This window comes from Antechinus flavipes, chromosome 3, assembly GCF_016432865.1.
Source record: "Antechinus flavipes isolate AdamAnt ecotype Samford, QLD, Australia chromosome 3, AdamAnt_v2, whole genome shotgun sequence".
Lineage (NCBI taxonomy): Eukaryota > Metazoa > Chordata > Mammalia > Dasyuromorphia > Dasyuridae > Antechinus > Antechinus flavipes.
This window is the reverse complement of record NC_067400.1, coordinates 88,572,241-88,592,218: the sequence shown is the minus strand read 5'-3', so window position 1 is coordinate 88,592,218 and position 19,978 is coordinate 88,572,241.

Here is a 19,978-nt window from a genome sequence, read left to right as displayed (position 1 = left end):
AGTGTTCATACTGAGGAGATCACAGAACCATTGAAATAGTAAAATCATACAAAGAGCTGGATTAGTTGTTAATAAAAATCGATCAAGGAAAAAGATGGTTTTATGATGTTTTAAAAGTGTGTATGCATTACGAACTGTTAAATTGAGTTTTTTACAATCACAAAATATCTTATCTAGCCTTCTATCTTTCTATAAAAAATGGTCAAATATTAATAACCAATCAACAAGAATATATTAAGAAATTACTACAAACCAGGCATTGTGCTAAGTGCGGAGGATATAAAGGAAAACAAAAAAATTCCAGGAAGATAAGGGAGAGTGATTAGAATTTATGTAGCACCTACTACAGATCAATCAAAATATTATTTCATGTGAGACACCAAGAAGATAAGTATTTTTATTATCCTCATTTTACAGTTGAAGAAACTAAAGTAAACAGAGGGTAAGTGATTTGCCAAGGATCACATAGGAAGTTAATACCTGATGTAAGACATGAAGTCAGATCTTCCTGATTCCCAAACTAGTGCTCTAATTGCTGTACCACCTATAATGGAGGAGAAAATGTACAAACAAAAATATTGCGATGCTTTGAGGTGATTATTTCAATTTCTATTTGTTCTGATGAGTCAGGTCTCAAGAACTAGCTCTCACATCTCTTCATGGCTCTAAAGTTAGCTCTGAAGGATTGAGACTATCTTTTCCACCATTGTACTTCCCACTCCACAAGATTATCAGTGAAGAATCATTTAGCCAGAAAGATTTAAATAGCTTTTAGAAAGGGATTTTTACTAAGGTAGCATAGTTGGTACAAAATATCCCCCTCTAAAGTCTGTGATATAGTCTCCTACAAGAGAAAAGTGGGCTCAAAATTAGAGTGCACATGACAAAGTGTTACCTCAATGTTTTGAGTGCTAGAAATTTTTCCCCTTCACAAGAAGCTCAAAACAGTTTCTTCTCCTCAGTCATGATATCATTCCTTTGCTGGGCTTTCCTGTCCTTAGTTTCTGAAGTAGATATAACCATCAGCTAATTAAGGATGCTGAAAGAGAAATCTTTCAAATCTCTCAAATTTACAAATCTCTCCTAGCAATTATCTAGGAGATGAAGAGGTTAAGAACAATACAAAATTACTTTATACTTCCCCAAGTGACTTTTTAACTTAAATCTAGCTACAATCCTCTCTTTTTGTTTTTCACTCAATGGAATCTCTACCTTTTTGTTTTATAATATTCTATTTTTTATAGAGATCCACAGTATATGATTAAATTCTCTCACCGAATTTGAATGCTCTTCCTTCCAAAGGCAATTTTCCTCCAGTAACCCATTGACAACCTAGATTTATCAAATTCTTTCATATATACTTGGGATGCCTTTGATTTATTTTTCTTCTAACTGATTAAGATACTAAGTCTTAAAATTTTACCATTTATCTTAGATGGATTAGGAATAGATTCATTTACTCAGACTTTCTTGCCTCATACTTAGTCAGTGGTATCATCCTTTAAAACTTAGGGTTTGCTCACATTGTTCACTATCCTAGAATAACTTTCCCTCCACTTTTTCAGTTTTTACTTAAATTCAACTGGCCCACTCTTAGCAGCTAATTCAAGTCTCCCATGATACTTCATACTGATGCTCTAACCTTCATTGACCCCCCAACCTACCCTTTTGTGGCAATTTCTATGCAATCTGTACTGCACAATTTAGCACTAAATTGTAGCTTGATTTTATTAATTGTAAGTTGGAATCAAAGAAACACTGAATTTTAGAGTTATGAAGGATCTTACAGACTTTTTAATAGAACAATAATATAATTTTACAGATGAGGGGAACTATTTGTGCATTTTGTATTTTCTGAGTAATGTAGTTATAAACTTTTTGAATTCAGGGAACATATATATTGTCTTTCATAGTACCTATCACAATTTGCATCATTAAAATTGTTCACTAAATATTTGCTGATTTTGTTTGGTAAGCCTGGTGAAAAAGGGGAAAATGGGGAAAATATGGAGAAAATAGAAGTGCCTACTATTTAATAAAGCTGTTGTTTTTCTCTTTCACTATCTGTCTCTTCCTCTGTCTCTATCTCTCTCTCTCTCACCCCTTTAAATCTTCAAGCTGCTTTGGGACCAAACTCAGAGGGATTCTGCATGATTCACTGAAGACCAATCAAAGGCCAGCATAGGGTGTTTTGTTTCCCAAAAGCCCTGCTATCTTTGTTCAACAGGCATAGCAGAAACACCATAATTATGCCTCATCATTTATTTGTTGCTAATGTTCTAGCTTTTCGTTGATAGTATCCAGGTAACACTTTATTACCTTAGATTCACAATGACTCTTAGCATTTTAAGGGTTACTTCCTGGTCCGATTTCTATAGTTGGTTCTCTTTTTTAATGTTCTTAGTTTTGTTTTGTTTTTTTTAGCTTGTTTGCTTTGTACTTTAGTTACAGAGTAAATTCTTTCTTAGTATCATCACCAAGGAAAGAAACACGATCTAGTTTCTATTGAGCATTAGATTTAATTAGATTTTTCCATTCCTTTTTCCTGTTTTTTTTTTTTTTCTTTTTTGTCTTTTTTGCCACTATCTTTCTGGCAAAAGGCTAACAACCTTATTCATTTCTTCACTGAAATGTTAGGTGCTTCCATTCTTTTAATGGCTATATATTGCAAAGTGCCATTATAATTTAGAGCTTTTGGGTTTTTCCTGAAATCCAAATGAATTACATTCAAATATTCTCAAATAATTGGTAGATGTGATTACAAACTCAAGCATTTGGTGGTTTTTTGAAAGATCATGGATAATGGATGAGGTGTAATGGAATTGAAGTGAGTAAATGTATCAATTTTCCAAAAAGAAAAAAGAATGAAATCTGAAATATACTAGTGAGATTGACTGATTTCTTTTTTTTTTTTTTAATAACTTTTTATTGACAGAACCCATGCCTGGGTAGTTTTTTAACAACATTATCCCTTGCACTTACTTTAGTTCCGACTTCTCCCCTCCCTCCCTTCACCCCCTCCCCCAGATGGCAAGCAGTCCTATACAAGTTAAATATGGAGATTGACTGATTTCAGGCAAAATTCTATGACAGTAATTGGGTAACTATTGATTAATTAGAAAATTAAGTACAAATGTCCACCCAACATGGCTTCATCAAAATCAGATGATATTGGGCAGATGGCTAGTAGAGAGAAGCCAGGAAGTTTCCTGAATTCTCCGCAGTTTCCTTTATATCAAACCTTTAAGAGAATTTTAGAGCAAAAAGAATCCAGAAAAAGATGGAGTGAAACAATTTTTCAGCCTAAGATAGCTTAGAAGGACTTTGGGAAAGGTCTGTCTCACTTGAGATAAGGGGATTTACAGCTCAGCACAGACAGTGTCCAGGCAAGCCAGTGGGAAGCCCTTAGCCACTGCACAGATCAGAAACAGATCTGTGATTCTGGCTCAGCAAGTCAATGGCACAGCAGGGCATCTATGCAGTTTCCAGCCCCAGTGCAGCAGCCCTGGAACTCAGGCACAACAAATACAACTAGGCCAGGTACTCCAGCTCCAGAGCTCAATTTTTTAAAATGAGCGGAAAAACAAACAAACAAAAAAGCCTCAGTCCTAAAAAGCTTAGGTCAAAATACAAATTCAGAAAAGGACAACAGTGTCAAAACGCCTACCTTTAAAGACTCAAAGAGGAATATGAATTGATCTCAAACCTAAATAGTACTCTTGAAAGCATTCAAAAAAGATTTTTAAAAATAAAGACAGAAGAAAAATTGAGTAAAGAAATGGGAGTTATGCAAAAGAATCACAAAGAAGAGATACAACAGTTAACTAAAGAAAATAATTCCTTAAAAGTGAGAATTGGGCAAGCGGAAAATAATAATTTTATGAGACATCAAGGATTAGTCTGAGAAAAATCAAAAGAATAAGAAAAGAAGAAAGTATAAAATACCTAATTGGAAAAACAATTGATCTAGAAAATAGATCCAGGAGAGCTAATTTAAGAATTATTGAACTACCTGAAAGCCATGATCAAAAAAGAGCCTGGACAACATCTTCCAAGCAATCATCAAGGAAACTGCCCTGATATTCTAGAACCAAAGGGTAAAATTGTCATTGAAAGAATCCATGGATTATCTCCTGAAAGAGATTTCAAAATGAAAATTCCAAGAAATATTGTAGCTCAATTCAGGTCAAGGAGACCTGATACACAAGCAGCCAGAAAGGAACAATTCAAATACTAAGGAGCCACAATCAGGATGAAAAAATTTGAAATAAAATCTTATGAAGGAGATTGAAGCAATTTATTATGAAAGTAATACACTATGCCCACATGGGACTTTTACTAGGAATGCAAGGCTGGTTCAAGATTACCATATAGACAAGAAAACCAACAGAAATCATATGATTATTTCATTAGATGCAGAAAAAAAAGCTTTTGATAAAATACAGTACCTATTCCTTTTAAAAACACTAAAGAGCATAGGAATAAGTGGAGATTTCTTTAAAATGATAAGTAGTACCTATTTAAAACATTCGCAAGCATTATCTGTAATGTAATAAGATCAGGTGTAAAACCAGGATGCCCATTATTACCACTATTATTCAGCCTAATACTAGAAATGGTAGCTTTAGCAATAAGAGAAGAAACAGAAATTGAAGGAATATATGTCATTTTCGAGTGGGGTGTGGGAGAGAGGGAGACAGAAAAAATGTGAAATTCAAAAACACATAAAAATGAACTTTAAAACTATCTTTACATTTAATTGAAAAAACACTATTTAAAAAACAGATCTTGTCAAATTTATTTTTTTCTTACTTTGATAACATTATTACACTAGTAGATAAGAGCAATGATATGTATATACATATATACATCCACATATATATGTATATATATACAATATATATGTATGTATATATATACAAACATATACATGTTTTAATGCTCATGTACATATGCATATGTATATTGCACAGATATATACATATATCTACTCTATCTATATTTACATATATGTATGCGAGGTGTGTTCAAACATATTTATATGTACATATGTACATATGTATGTAGATATGCATAAACCCACATCCCTACACACATAAATATATATGTACATTAAAATATTTATTGATATATTTATATTGATTCATTTCTATAGCAATATCTATTTCATATATGTTTCCTGAAAGCTAATTAAAACTCAACTCATTCATTGGTTAACATCCAACCAAAACAACCACAATTTGTTTCTTTTTACAGAGGATACCTTTGTTCAGAGCAAAAGACATTTAAATGAAACCACATAGAATAAAAAACAAGAAAGGTCCCTCTCCATGCATTCAAGGAATAATTTTCCCAATGGTTACTATACCATGACCATAAACATGGCCAAGAAACACACATGGCAGGACCCATACAAAGAAAACATAGTTAATGCTTAAATTAGAACCCAAATTTAGATCTCCCTTTATCCATTATGCCATTTAATTATTGTTATAGCTATAAATTTGACATGTGCACATTTAAACAGCTTTAATAAGTTTAAAACAGCACTAAGACTTTTGGGATGCCCTGTGTATATTAAAATTTGTGCAGCTATGTAAGTAGGACATTTAGTTGGTACAATGGTAGGCTGCTGAGCCTGGAGTCAGAAAAACCCATCTTTCTGAATTAAAATCCTGCCTCCAAGACTTGCTGATTGTGTGAGTCTAGGCTAGTCACTTAACCCTCTTTGCTTCAGTTTCCTTATCTGTAAAAATGAATGGGAGAAGAAAATAGCAAATCCTTCCTGTATCTTTGCCAAGAAAATCCAAAATGGGGTCACAAAGAGTGGGACAAGATGGAAAAAATGACTGAAAAATATATGTATATATGTATGTATATAATATATATGCATATAAAATATATGTACTCTTTCTTTTTAAAAATTTATTTTACCCCAATTATATGTAAACACAGTTTTAAAATATTTCTTTCTTTGTTTTGAGTTCCAAATTCTTTCCCTCCCTCCCTCTCTTCTCTTCTTCCTTGCCTTAGATGGTAAAGCAATTCAATAAAAGTTATACATGTGTGATTATGTAAAATATTTTCATACATTTTGTGGAAGAGTCTAACAAAAAAAATTTAGAAAAAAAGAATATATATTCATTCTAAATTCTAAGCAGTGGTTTTCAAATAATAATTACATTTTAAATACTAAACACAATAATGAAATGCTCAGTCATAAGAAGTCTCTGTTTGACTCCTAGCATCCCAATATATATCATTCCCAGCAGACAACAATGATTTGAATTCTGGGTGTATGAACAGAGGTATGATGGAGCCAGCTCAAACTTGCTCACAACAGTCAACAAATCAGAACTTGAATTATGTTTTGTTAATTTTCTAGAATTAAGAAAATGATGGGAAAATGTTAATTATACATATTAAATTTAAAACTATATCATGTATTCATTTCCCCCCATCAAGCTCAGAGAAGTAATGTTAGACATTTATCAGCACACTCTATATCTTGGTTATCTCAATGTTTTAACCCAGGTCAGTCCACTCTAATTCACATTCCTCTATCCTTCCTTTAGAATCATAGAGTCTTAGGTATAAAAGATGTAAGAGATAGGATCCTGGAAGAGAACCCAAACTTGGTTATGCCCAGGAGACAAAATAATCAAGTAATCTGAAGGATTCTAACGATGGGGAAAGCCCTTCTTGCTAATTCAATTTATAGACTATTTGAATGTAAAATATTCTACAATCAAGTTGCAAATATCCTGCTACAAGGAGCATTGTGTAAATGAAAGAAATGATGATGAATAAGGATGATGGCTCTTTAGTAGCAACCAGAGAGATGATGTGCTACATTCAATAAGGTTTAATTTTATTTTCTCCATATCAAAAACTGTAATAACCTTATGTCTTATCATGATAAATCAATTCTGTCTTTTCAAAGAAACAAACAAAAATATTCTGGTTTGATCTGTAACACTAAGAATAAGATCACAGTAAAAGTGTGAGATTATTTCTCTTTGATATTGTGGGTGATATCAGATCCCTTTCCTTTCTTCTCCTCCAAATGCTGCAAATGTAGTAAAATCAAACTGTCCTGTGCATATGTGGGATGGGAAGAACACTCCATACCAAGGCCTGGAAGTTGGAACTACAGATGGATTTTGTTAAGACCCTCTCCCCCCAAAAAATCTTAGCACCAATACTATTCAGAAAGGGTTGCCTAGGAGTAATGATTTTTTTTTGGCCAGCACAACTGAAGATTACCTACATGGAACAGAAGAAGAATTATTAAGTGCTTACTATGTGTCCAGCACTTTATAAATATTATAATTTGATCTTTGCAATAACTCTGTAAGATAGTTGCTATTGTTATTATTATTATTATTCCCATTTTATAAATGCGGGAATTGAGGTAGACAAGAACTAAATGATTGCACTAGAATTTCAGAACTAGTTAAATGTTTGAGGCTAGATTTGAATTCAGGTTTTTCTGATTTCAGGTCTAACACTCTATTTATTAAACCACCAAGCTGCTACCAATTACCAATACAAAATGGAGGGCAAATTTAACAAAAGGTCAACTGAGTCAGTTTTCCAAGAAATATATATCTTTTATTAGCAGGGTCATGTACCTGGCAACAAAAGGGTCTTTTGACTGCCTCCATTTATGTCAAAATACTTAGAGCGAGGACCAACAGCATCTTTTATACCTAGTTGTATCTTTCTTCTCATTGACCTGACAGTACATCATTTGGACCTTTCCAGACCAATGTAAAGCAATCTCATTGATGGATATTTTAGTGAGAAGGTGGGCTGAGTTCTTAGCTCCTTATTATTTCATTGTTTTGTAGGGAGAAAAAAAAAGACAGGTTGGGAAACCAAGAAAGGAGGAAAAGGAAGGATTTAGGGAAGGATTTAGTTCAAACAGAAGCAAGGGATCCTGACCAAACTAGTTAATGAACAGGTGACTTGGGAGCTGGGTGTAATTCCCTTGTTCTATTATGCTCTTCAGAAATACTGACTGTCCTTGAGAAGTAGAGTATGAGGAAATGAATAGATTCACAGAGGAAATATTGCTAACAAATAATACAGTCCAATATTCATTTTCCTCAGCAATAAAATCAATGATTTTTGAAGTATATATTGCATTTCCATATAGAAAGTTTACATGTACAAAAGAGATAGCAAGAATTAAAAACCCAGCACAGTCCTTTGCATATAAAAGGTATTCAGTAAAGATTTGTTGACATATTTATGAAAACATTTTCATAAAAATATTAATAGGACACCATACATATTTAAAATGTATTAATAAATAAATTCATAAGCTCATTATTGGAGGCATTCCCTCCAGCAGTTTGGATGATAACTCATTAAGGATAAAGTCCTTTCTGGGGTGATTCTTGCCCATGACCTCCATGGAGGATTAACTCAATATATTAGAGTTTTGCTTCTGGGTCTTTTTAGAATTCATGTCAGGAAGCATTTATTAAAACCCTACTATGTGATAGGCATTTTGCTGAACTCTAAGCATACAAAGATGGGCAAAAGACAATTAATGGGGAGGCAACAAGCAAACAATTATCTACAAACAAGATTCAGACAGGATAAATTAGAGAAAATCCATAAAGGGAAAACATCCTAGGGATTTGGAAAAGCTTCCTGGAGTGGGGATTTTTTTAAAGCTGGGATTTGAAGGAAGACAAGAGATGGACATATATACATATGTACATACAAGAGGTGAGGAGGAAGAAAATTCCAAGAATATAGGACTAGAGTCAGGAGATGGAGTGTCTAGAGGAACAGCAAGGAAGCTAATGTCATTAGATTGTTCTTTATTCTTCATTTTCAAAAATGAGATTATGAAGGAATGATGTCTTGACTTGTTTGTGAATTGGATGCTCTTTTGTCTTTTGAGACACCCATAATTTTGTTTCTTCAAATATTCCTCTGTTCCATGATTTTTTTAGAATCAATTTTACCTCCCTAACATCTCTTAAAATTTACTCTTCTCTCTACCTTATCATCCACACAGCTCTCAAATGGATATTTTTCAAGTTTAGGGTACTGCCCTAGGAGCTTCATTAAGTGACTCACCATTGTCTCTTGGATAAAATACAAATCTTTTGTTTACTGTTTAAAATTCTTCATAATTTTCCTTCAATTTGTCTTCCCAGACTAACTTTATATCAACCACCATCACCATGTACCTGGTCCATCAAAACTGGGTGCACTTGCTGTTCACTGTATATTATATTCCATCCCTTGCTTCCACTTATCTTTGCCCAGACTAGCCCTCATGATGACAATATTCTCTTTCTTTGACTCCTTAGCTTTATTCAGGACTCAGCCCAAGTGCTTCTTTCTTCTTGAAGCCGCTCCTGATTTCCCTAATTGTTAGTGCTAACTTTCTCTCCACTCCACCCCAAATTACTTTGCATTTATATTGTCTAATTTCCTATTGGACTCATTCATCAATTATTGTTTTCTAGCACACACTAATATGCCTGGAACAGAACAATATTTAACCATTCATATTGAATTGAATTGAATTGTTTTGATTTGAATACTAGAATTGGAAAAGACAGGCTTAGGAAATTAGGAAACATTTGGTCAAAAAAATTTTTTTTCCAAATGCAATCCAATCTGGATTCTTTCTACTTTTAAATTCTAGTCCCAGCTCATAGTCCATCTGCAATGTTTTCATGTGTATATGTGTACACATATAGATGTCTGTGTATATACATAAGTACATACATAAATACACACATATTGTTGAACTAACTCATTGAGTTACCCATTCTGTATCATGTTGTGTTCTAGAAAATAACTACACTTCATTCAATTGGGTTTTCTTGTATAGATTGTTAAATCAATCCCTTTTGGAGTGATCATCAATATAAAACCCATCTTCTTGATTCAATATAGTTCATTTAAAGCCAATTACATTGAGAAATAGTTTTCATTTCATTGCTTTACCTGTAATTGTTATTTAATATTTTTTAAAATGTTCAAGAGAAACACAGAGTCACAATATACTGCATCCAAGTGAACTTTTAACATTTCTCTAAATGGTTTTTCCCCTCTTTTTTTTTTTATTTGATAACATTCACAAGAGACTTGTCAAAGTACCTTTTTTCATAACAGGAACAGTCTTGTTTGAAAAGCTTACTTTTAAAAAAATCAGTTATTCTATTATATTTTATATAAAAGTATGGTCCTATGAAAAACTATAAAATTAAATTAGTGTTCAATGCCCTGCCCACTGGCCCATTTCTACTCACGTACCCAACCCCAGCATCTCCTGCCATTAAAATTGTCCTCTCAGGCCCAGGGCTTTCATGTTTTCCCCAGAATTTTTTATTATAATGTCTTATAAAAATGCACATTAAAAAAAAAAAAAGACCAGTGCAATTAGTTAGAAGAACTTATTTCAAAACTCAGTTGGCTAGTTACAACCTGGGTGACTTGGAATAAATCAGTCCTTGAGTCTCTCTTGCCTCTTCTATTAAATGAGAGAATTGTACTACCTAGTGTTCACGACTGCTTCTATATTTAAATCATTCTCTATGTTCAGCTCTATGCAAATAAAAAAGGGATAAAAGGCCATTTGCAAATAATGAATTCATTTCAACAGGATCTCATATATATATATATATAGTTTTACTGACTAATCATTTGGTGACTCTAATAGTGAGACCATCAAATACGATCCTCAGTGGATAGTAGAATTGTGGAGATGATTTTAAGAAATTAGACTTTTAAAAATTGTTTTTGTTGTTCAGTCATTTTAGTTGTGTCTGACTCTTCCTGATCTCATTTGGGATTTTTTTTTTTCCTTTGGCAAAAATACTTCTTCAGTTTATTTTACATTTGAGAAAACTGAGACAAATAGTTAAGTAATTTGTCCAAGGTCATACAACTAATAAGTATCTGAGGCCAGATTTGAATTTAGGAAGATAAGTGTACTATGGTATCACTTAGATGCCCCTAGATTTTTTTTTAAATTACCTTTCAAGTATCATCTTTTTTTTAAATGCTCTTTTTTGGGATTCTTCCTGATATAATTGACATAACTCTGTCACCCTTATTTTAACTTTGGTTTCATTTATAGTATGATATAATGAATAAAATTGGGAGAATTGGTGGTTTATACAGAAATTGGGAATTTTGCAGGAAGAGAAGGGATTTGGGAAGAATGATAATGAGTTCTGTTTTGAAGATGCTGAGTTTGAGTTATCTGTCAGACATGGGTGAGGGGGAAGTTGGCAACATGGAACTGGAGACAAAGAAGGTTGGATACAAAGATTTGGGAATCATCTGTAATTTTAAAAATTGAGTCCAATAGAGCTGATGATATCACCAAGTTAAAAAATGTAAAGGGAAAAGAGGAATTCCATGTTTGTAAGCTTCTCCAATAGATTGTAAGCTCCCTGAGAGCAGGGACTATCTTAATTTTGTATCCTGAGAATCTAGGACAGTAGCTAGCACATGCAATAAATAAGTTTTAAAGTACCTGCTGTGTGCCAGACTTTGGGAATATAAAGATATTAAATAGTTCCAGTTCTCAAAGAGCTTGTATTTCATCAGGAAAAAACATTTACATGTGTAAGTATAATTAATATATAATAAAATGAATGCAAGGTGAGTAGAAAGCAGTAGCACTAGTGGATGGGGGAAATCAAAAAAAGCTACTTGTAGAGGGTGGGGCCTATTTTTGAGACATGGAGGAAATGGGGGATTCTATAAGGTAGAGACAGAACATATTTAAGGTATGGGAAATGATCAGTTCAAGACAAGAGATGAGAGATTGAGCATCATCTGACAAAGTGAGCAACAGGGAAAAAAATAGTTTTGTTGAATGGTGGAGTAGAGTAACAAGATTGGACAAGCAATTATTTGATATATGCTTTTTGAATTGAATTAAAATGAATTAACCACAACTTACCTTTACAACCATAGAGCTGTCTTAAATTTTTAGTACAAACATTTACACCTCAAAAATCAGCAAATGCTACAAATCAGTTTTTGATTTATTATTTTTATGATTGTCTAGACTTGAGAAAATAGGGAAAATATTCATAATGCAAATTAAACCTGAGTGTGTCATGAAGCCATTTTTGAGAGCTACTTGTCAAACATTTCTCAGCATATTCCTACCTCTGTTCCCACTCTCACCAAATTCAAGTCATTTCTTTAAAGCTGAGTTAAAGTCCTATCTGCTTCATGAAACCTTTTTAAAAAAATATTCTCCATTAGAGTTCATAATGATCTCTCTGTCATTTGAATCCCTATTTGCCTTTACCACCTGCAGTTCTCATGTTAGCTCTGATTATAGTGTATAGTGGAAAGACCCCTGATTCTAGAGCCAGAGGACCTGAGTTTATAGCCTAGATTTTTCAACCTTCTGCTTGTGACTTTGAGCAAAGCACTTAAGTTTCCTGAACCTGTTTCCTCAACTGTAAAATGATTAGATGACCCCTAAGTTCCCATCTAGCTATAAATCCTATGATCTTATCATCTTCTTTGTTATTTAAGAGTTTCATGCTGAGAGGTTGTATGATCTCTGAGGACCTGTAAGATTGTGTCTTAAATCATTTTATATCTATTTCTTAGGCTCATAAACTTAAAGCTGGAAGGTGTTTTAGAGGTGATCTCATTCAATCCCTGTCATTATACAGATGAGGAAACTGAGGACCAGAAAAAATTCAATGACTTATCTGAAGTCACATGGGTAATAAGTGCAAAGCCAAATCCTATAATCCCTTCAGTGGTGCTATGTATGTAATACAGGTGTCCAGTGCTTAATACTTAAATCTGTGAATGAAATCATTATGCCCTAGTAAATCAGCACTTTGACATTAGCTTCCAGTTTCAGACCTATTATTACCTTTGCATAGCAATGTTTTGTGGACATTGGGAATTTGTTTAGAATTTGCAGCTCAGAGGCAGGAACTTAGAACTGGGAACTTGTTTAGAATTTGGCAAGGAAGGAGGTCATTTTTTTGGAATGAAAATGAAAGAAATTCATTGATTTTGGTAAATCATTTAATCTCTATACCTTAATTGTCCCACTGTATAATGAAGGGATTGAATTTAATGGACTTTAATATTCCATCTAGCCATAAAATGATAATCTTATCTTTTAGTTACCAGACTATTTTGGATAACTTGTCATTTGAGACAGCTATCTGTGATTATATTCTATTACCATTTATTTTTCTGTAGTTGTCACTGATATTGCTGCTCTGCCCTAATTCCTTGTTTACACTGTATTGTAACCTGATTTCTCTGGTCTTACCAGGCTATTTTTCATTCTATGATACATCTCCTATATTCTCTCCTTTGCACAGTGCCCCTATTTACTTCTCCCTCTGAGAATCCCTGGCTTTTTTTCAAGACAGATCAAGTCTACTTTATATATATATCTCAGTCCTCCCCCACCATTAATGTTTTCTTTTTTTAGAAATTATCTCCCGTTCACTGTGCATATATCTAATTTTATTTTATTTTATCTTAAACCGTGTTCTTATTATTATTAATCTCTTATTATTATTAATTATTATTAATCTCTTTTAAGGGATGGGCTCTTGTCTGACTTGGCATGTGGTAAGTATTTAATAAATGCATATTGATTGAATTATTGATTTCTAATACTCAGCATACATCTCCTTGAGTAGGAAAGAAAATGAGCTAGTCATGTATGAATCGTAAGAATGAGGCATAAATGATAGACATATGCTACATTTTATCCCACCCAATAATGAGAGATGTTGAGGAACAGTTCTGGCATATTATAAGATAGACAGCCTGTAGGAGATTTATGAGGAAAATGGACAAGAGTTCTGTGGACTGGCTAGCCAGCTGGGCTTCCATCTTTGTCAGTGGGAGGGACTACCCACATCGGTAAAATCACAGATCCACAGAAATATCTGTAATAGTTACATCATTAATCTGTGCTTTTGTGTGGAGTAAAATCAAAACACTAAGAAGGGAAAATAACAAGGTATGGTTAGTAAATAACTTTGAAACTCCCAGATCAAAAGATGTCTGGCAGGATATAATATGCTTATCTATGAAGTGCAGAGAACCCCAAATGCCTCAGTTCCCTAATTAAAGTACATTTTAATTCAGTAATTCCTTGCTTTTCTTACCTAAAGGCACTACCAGTGGCAAGAAGTATCCAACACTGCAGGATTTCGCACAGAGTCAAGAAATCAACATTACAATCATGTGTTGTTTCCATAGTGAGATCTCCTGCAGTTCCAAGTAAAACATCACTTTCTAGCTCCTGCCTCTGAGCTGCAAAGGAAGATTAATTAGCTTCTGACTAATTGACAGCTTCCATCTCCTTCTCTCCCCCCATTACATTTGGGCCCAATCAGAGTTTAAGTTATTTTCTGTGCCATTTCTGAAATGTCTCTGTGTCAGCAACGTGTAGGAGGCTGATGACATATGTGTAAAAAAACACCCTTTTACTTTTCAGAGACCACAAGTACGTTAGTTCCCTTCACACCATAGAAAGAAGCAAAGTGCTTAGGGAGAAAGTATCTCAGAGGAAGTAACAAGGTAAAGTACCAAGAGCATAAAACTGTAAATTAGGAACCTTAGCTCCTAAGTCATAGGATCATAGATTTAGTAGAGATGGAAAAACAACAATAATAATAGTCAATATGCAGTTACTGCTTTAAGGTTTATAAACATTACCTCATTTTATTCTCACTAACTTGGGAGATTACATACACACACAAATATATCTATCTATATCTCATGTATGTATTTATGTATATATACATATACTACATATATATATACATTTATGCTTTTACTTTATAGATGAGAAAAATGAGGCAAAAAGAATGTAAGTGACTCACCAAGATTCTCACAGCTATTTGCAGCAGGATTTGAATTCAAGTCAAATCTTGACTTATTGTCTCCAACTCTTTCAAAGTCACCTAGTCCAACTCTTTCATATTATTAAGAAATTAGAATTAGAGAGAGAGAAAATTATTTGTCCTGGGTCACTTGCAGGCATCTAGATGATACAGTGGATAGAGAAATGATCCTGGAATCCTGATGTCTGATACTGGAATCCCAACCCTGACTTCAAATTCAGATTCAGGTATTTGCTAGCTGTATGACCTTAGGGAAGTCCCTTAATACTTTTTGACTCAGTTTCCTCATCTGTAAAATGAGCCATTAAAGAAAATAGCAAAGCAATACAGTATGTTTGCAAAGAATATCCCAAATGGAGTCACGGAGAATTGGAGACGACTAAAAAAAAAAAAAAAAAAAACACCTGAACAACAATAGTAAGAGCAACATTCAGAAATAGGAAGTGAAAGCTTGCTGTTACTGTGTAGCTTCTCAAGTCCCAAACAAACTGTATAACCTTATAAAAAAACTACTTCTCTTCTGTGAGTCTTAGTTAAAACTGAGGAGCTGTTAGAACTAGATATTTCAACTGTTTTCTAGCTTGGACATTCAATAATTCCATATTTTCTCCTTTCCAAACAAGTAGTGACTAGTTAAATGGCTATCCTGAGTTTGAGGAAGAGAAAAAACCCCTTATGGCTTAGTTCCAGGGTTCTATAGCATTCCTCAGATATCTCTAGCCAAGATACTCTGCTACATATCCCACCCTCCAATTCCCCTCTTATCAGTTCCCCTTTCCATATTATTTTTTCCTATTAAATATAAGCTCCTTGGGAGTCCAGAATTGTTGCTCTTTGGGTCTATATTCCTTTTACTTAATACAGTGCCTTGTACATATTAAGCACTTAATAAATACTCTATTTATCTGTCTCTCTATAATGATTGAGCTCATATTTTTATTCTATCTTGTAAGAGAGGAAAATATCAAGGCAGCAACATCATTCTGAATCCAAGAGATCTGACTACTTTGACAGTGAGGAGGTTCAAAGACATCCTTCTGGCTAAGTGTCCTATTATCCCAAAGTTCATCTCTCCTTGGCCACAGAGAAAAAACAGTATAAGGAGAAGGATCTCTACTACACATCTTAGCTGTTAAACCCCATCTCTAACTGAAGATCTGGAGAGATGAAACAAAGGCTTTTTAAAGGAAAAGGTGTCTTGCTGCTATTACCTGGAGACTTGAAAGTACAATTCCCTTTTTAAAATTTGTTTCTGTGCTACTTCCCTAGGGACAATCGAGTATTACGTCTGATGCTTTTGAAGGATAATTGCAGGGAGAGTTATCTGGGACACGGGGAGGTTTTGGCCATGGGGTAAGTCTTTGTGTAATATGAGCTCATAGAGTGTGCTTGTCTATGAGAATGGGATGTAGCCAAGAATAATAACATATTTTTCACAGAATTTCCCTTCTTAGAGTCCCTCCCATGAGCCACCTACTAAGATGTAAGCTATATGAATTGGGAGCTTACCCTAAAGAAAGAACCACTATCCCATAACTTTGGGGAAGAAAAGAGAGACAGAATCCCACCAAGTGACCAGTTCTATCATGTAGGTCAATGAGGAGGTTAACAATGAGCCACCACCAAAATCAGATGGCTCAGCAAGGCTACCATCTTCGACTGCTCTTCCTCAGATTTCTCTCCAGACTGTCCACAAACTTGGCTCCCACTCCCTGGTCTGACTCCACTGTGTCTACAATGGCACAGAGTTGTATTCTTATCTCTTTTTCTACTACACAAGAATCAACTTTGGAACCATTTGAAAATTAAGTCAACCACATCTTAATTCATTCACTCAAACTTCAGTCAATCAATCAACAAGCATTCATTAAGCACCTGCTATGTGCCAGACAGACACTGTGCTAATTCAAGAAAAGGACCACATAAGGAAAACAGATTGCTTCCTCCCTTTCCCCTCCTCTTCCATTCCTTATAATCTCCCTCAGAGCTGAGAAGTGTTGACACAGTTTGTTCCATGGCTGGCTGAGAGGTTTTGAGAAAACAAAGGGAACAGTACTTTAGAAAAACCTGACCATGGAAGAAACATTTGTGGTTGGGCTTTTGAAAGGTTTCTGTTCATTTCTTCCAGTTTCTCTAAGTAAGAGAATCAATTAGAAATTAAGCTTCCCCCTACACTTAACTCCCTTCCACACATGCTGAGTTCTAGCCACAAGGACCTACTTGAATACCTTGAACATGACATGCTATTCTACTGGCTGCCTCCCACGCCTGGAATGACCTGCCTGCTCCCCTTACCTCTTAATGTCCTTGTCTCTTCAAGACTCAGCTCAAGGGCTAATTCCCTAAGATTTTAGTGACTTCTCTCAGCTCAGTATATATCTATACCCATATCTATATCTATTAATAGTTAGAAGACAGATAGATAATCTTTAGTTTTCTTAGTTATTTATACCTTTCCCATTGGAACACAATCATCTGGAAATTAAGAAATGTGTTTGGGATTTATTTTTATATGTATTTATATGTATGTGTGTGTATTTTCCTAGTATTTAACCCAATACCAGGTACATAATAAGTGTTTCTTCAATAAGTGTTTCTCAACTGACTGACAAGCTTTTGAGACTATAAATACTTATTTTTTCTTATTGTACATAACTCCTCCTACTATGTATCAGTCAACCAATCAATCAATAAGTATTTATTGGGAAAAAGGGAAATGAACATTCATTAAGCACTTACTGTGTGCCAGGTACTACCCTAAGTGCTTTACAAATATTACTCCATTTGATCATCACAACAATCCTGGAGGTACATACTATTATTATCCCCATTCTATAGCTGAGGAAATGGAAGTGGACAGACTGGTGAGAAGAAGAAGAAATTGTTGTCCTCTATTTCCTTCTTTTACCAGCTCAGAGAAATGAGCCCATAAGCATTTGCTTCCATTCTGTTTGTCTTTCTTAGTTTTAAGGAGTTACAGTCATGGCATCTTAGGAGTCAGAATTCCACATTAAAATCAGCCAATCAACTGGGGGAAGTCAGGATACCTGGATCTCAAGCATTTTTGAACTTAGAACTGGGATGGATCTTTATAGGAATTCAGCTAAACTATGAATCTAACCCCTTTCCACTCCCCAGGGACTAAGGTCATATAAGGAAAAGGGGGAGCCATTTGTTTCACATATCAGGTGGTAAAATTTGTATATTTGTGATTACATCTGGATTAAATATTTCCTTATAAATGCTAATCCAATTGTTAGTGAATAAACAACTGGGGTGGGGAGATACCTCTTGCACTTGGAGAAACTGCATCAGCAGATTACAGGTCCTCAAACTATGGCCCGCAGGCCAGATGCGGCAGCTGAGGACGATTATCCCCCTCACCCAGGGCTATGAAGTTTCTTTATTTAACGTCCCACAAAACAAAGTTTTTGTTTTTACTATAGTCCCACCCTCCAACAGTCTGAGGGACAGTGAACTGGCCCCCTATTTAAAAAGTTTGAGGACCCCTGGACATTCAGAACCTTCTTAAAGGTACCTGCAAACTTTGGAGATAAGGTTAAATCTAACCTATTTGATTTGTAGTCACTGAGGGTCACAGTGGTCAGTGTTACACATCTTTTGGGAAAAAATAGATTAAGTGTGATTTTTTTTTTATCTGACAGCCTTTCAAATACTATCAGAGAGCTATTCCATTCCACTCTCAAATCCATCTCTAGTCATTTTTTTTTTCTCCAGGGCAAACATGCCCAGCTCTTTGAGCCAATCTTCATGTAGAAAGGACTTGAATACCTTCACCATTCCATTACTCTCCTCTGGAAATACTCTAGCACATCAGTCATTCCTAAAATGTGGCACTCAGAAATGAATATTCTAAATTAGAAGAGCATGGTGATCTTTGTTTATAATACTCAAATGCATCCAAAGACTGCCTTATCTTTCTTGGCAGCCATAAACTTTCCATGTCCTGAAGATGTAGGTATTGATCAGTGAGAGGGTAACTGAAGACTCCTTTATGATGCTTCCACAGCTCACCTTCCTGCTCTGAATGCACAGGTAATCTATCTCATCCACTGAATGTCAGTACAACTCTCATTACTCTCTGGGCCAGAATTTTTGGTTTTCTGGATTGGACCTTACCCCTGATTGTTGTACTGATCTCTAATTTCTTAAAAGCCAAAAAAAAAAAAAAAAATTGGCTGGTTTGGAGGAATTATCCCTCAGTGTGGACTAATAATATATCTGTGGACTAATAATTGCATCTGGATTAAATATTTCCTTATAAATGCTAATCCAGTTGTTAGTGAATAAACATAACTGGGGTGGAGAGATGCCTCTTGCACTTGGAGAAACTGCATCAGCAGATTACAGGTCCTCAAACTATGGCCCGCAGGCCAGATGCGGCAGCTGAGGACGATTATCCCCCTCACCCAGGGCTATGAAGTTTCTTTATTTAACGTCCCACAAAACAAAGTTTTTGTTTTTACTATAGTCCGGCCCTCCAACAGTCTGAGGGACAATGAACTGGCCCCCTATTTAAAAAGTTTGAGGACCCCTGGACATTCAGAACCTTCTTAAAGGTACCTGCAAACTTTGGAGATAAGGTTAAATCTAACCTATTTGATTTGTAGTCACTGAGGGTCACAGTGGTCAGTGTTACACATCTTTTGGGAAAAAATAGATTAAGTGTGATTTTTTTTTTATCTGACAGCCTTTCAAATACTATCAGAGAGCTATTCCATTCCCACTCTCAAATCCATCTCTAGTCATTTTTTTTTTCTCCAGGGCAAACATGCCCAGCTCTTTGAGCCAATCTTCATGTAGAAAGGACTTGAATACCTTCACCATTCCATTACCCTCCTCTGGAAATACTCTAGCACATCAGTCATTCCTAAAATGTGGCACTCAGAAATGAATATTCTAAATTAGAAGAGCATGGTGATCTTTGTTTATAATACTCAAATGCATCCAAAGACTGCCTTGTCTTTCTTGGCTGCCATAAACTTTCCATGTCCTGAAGATGTAGGTATTGATCAGTGAGAGGGTAACTGAAGACTCCTTTATGATGCTTTCACAGCTCA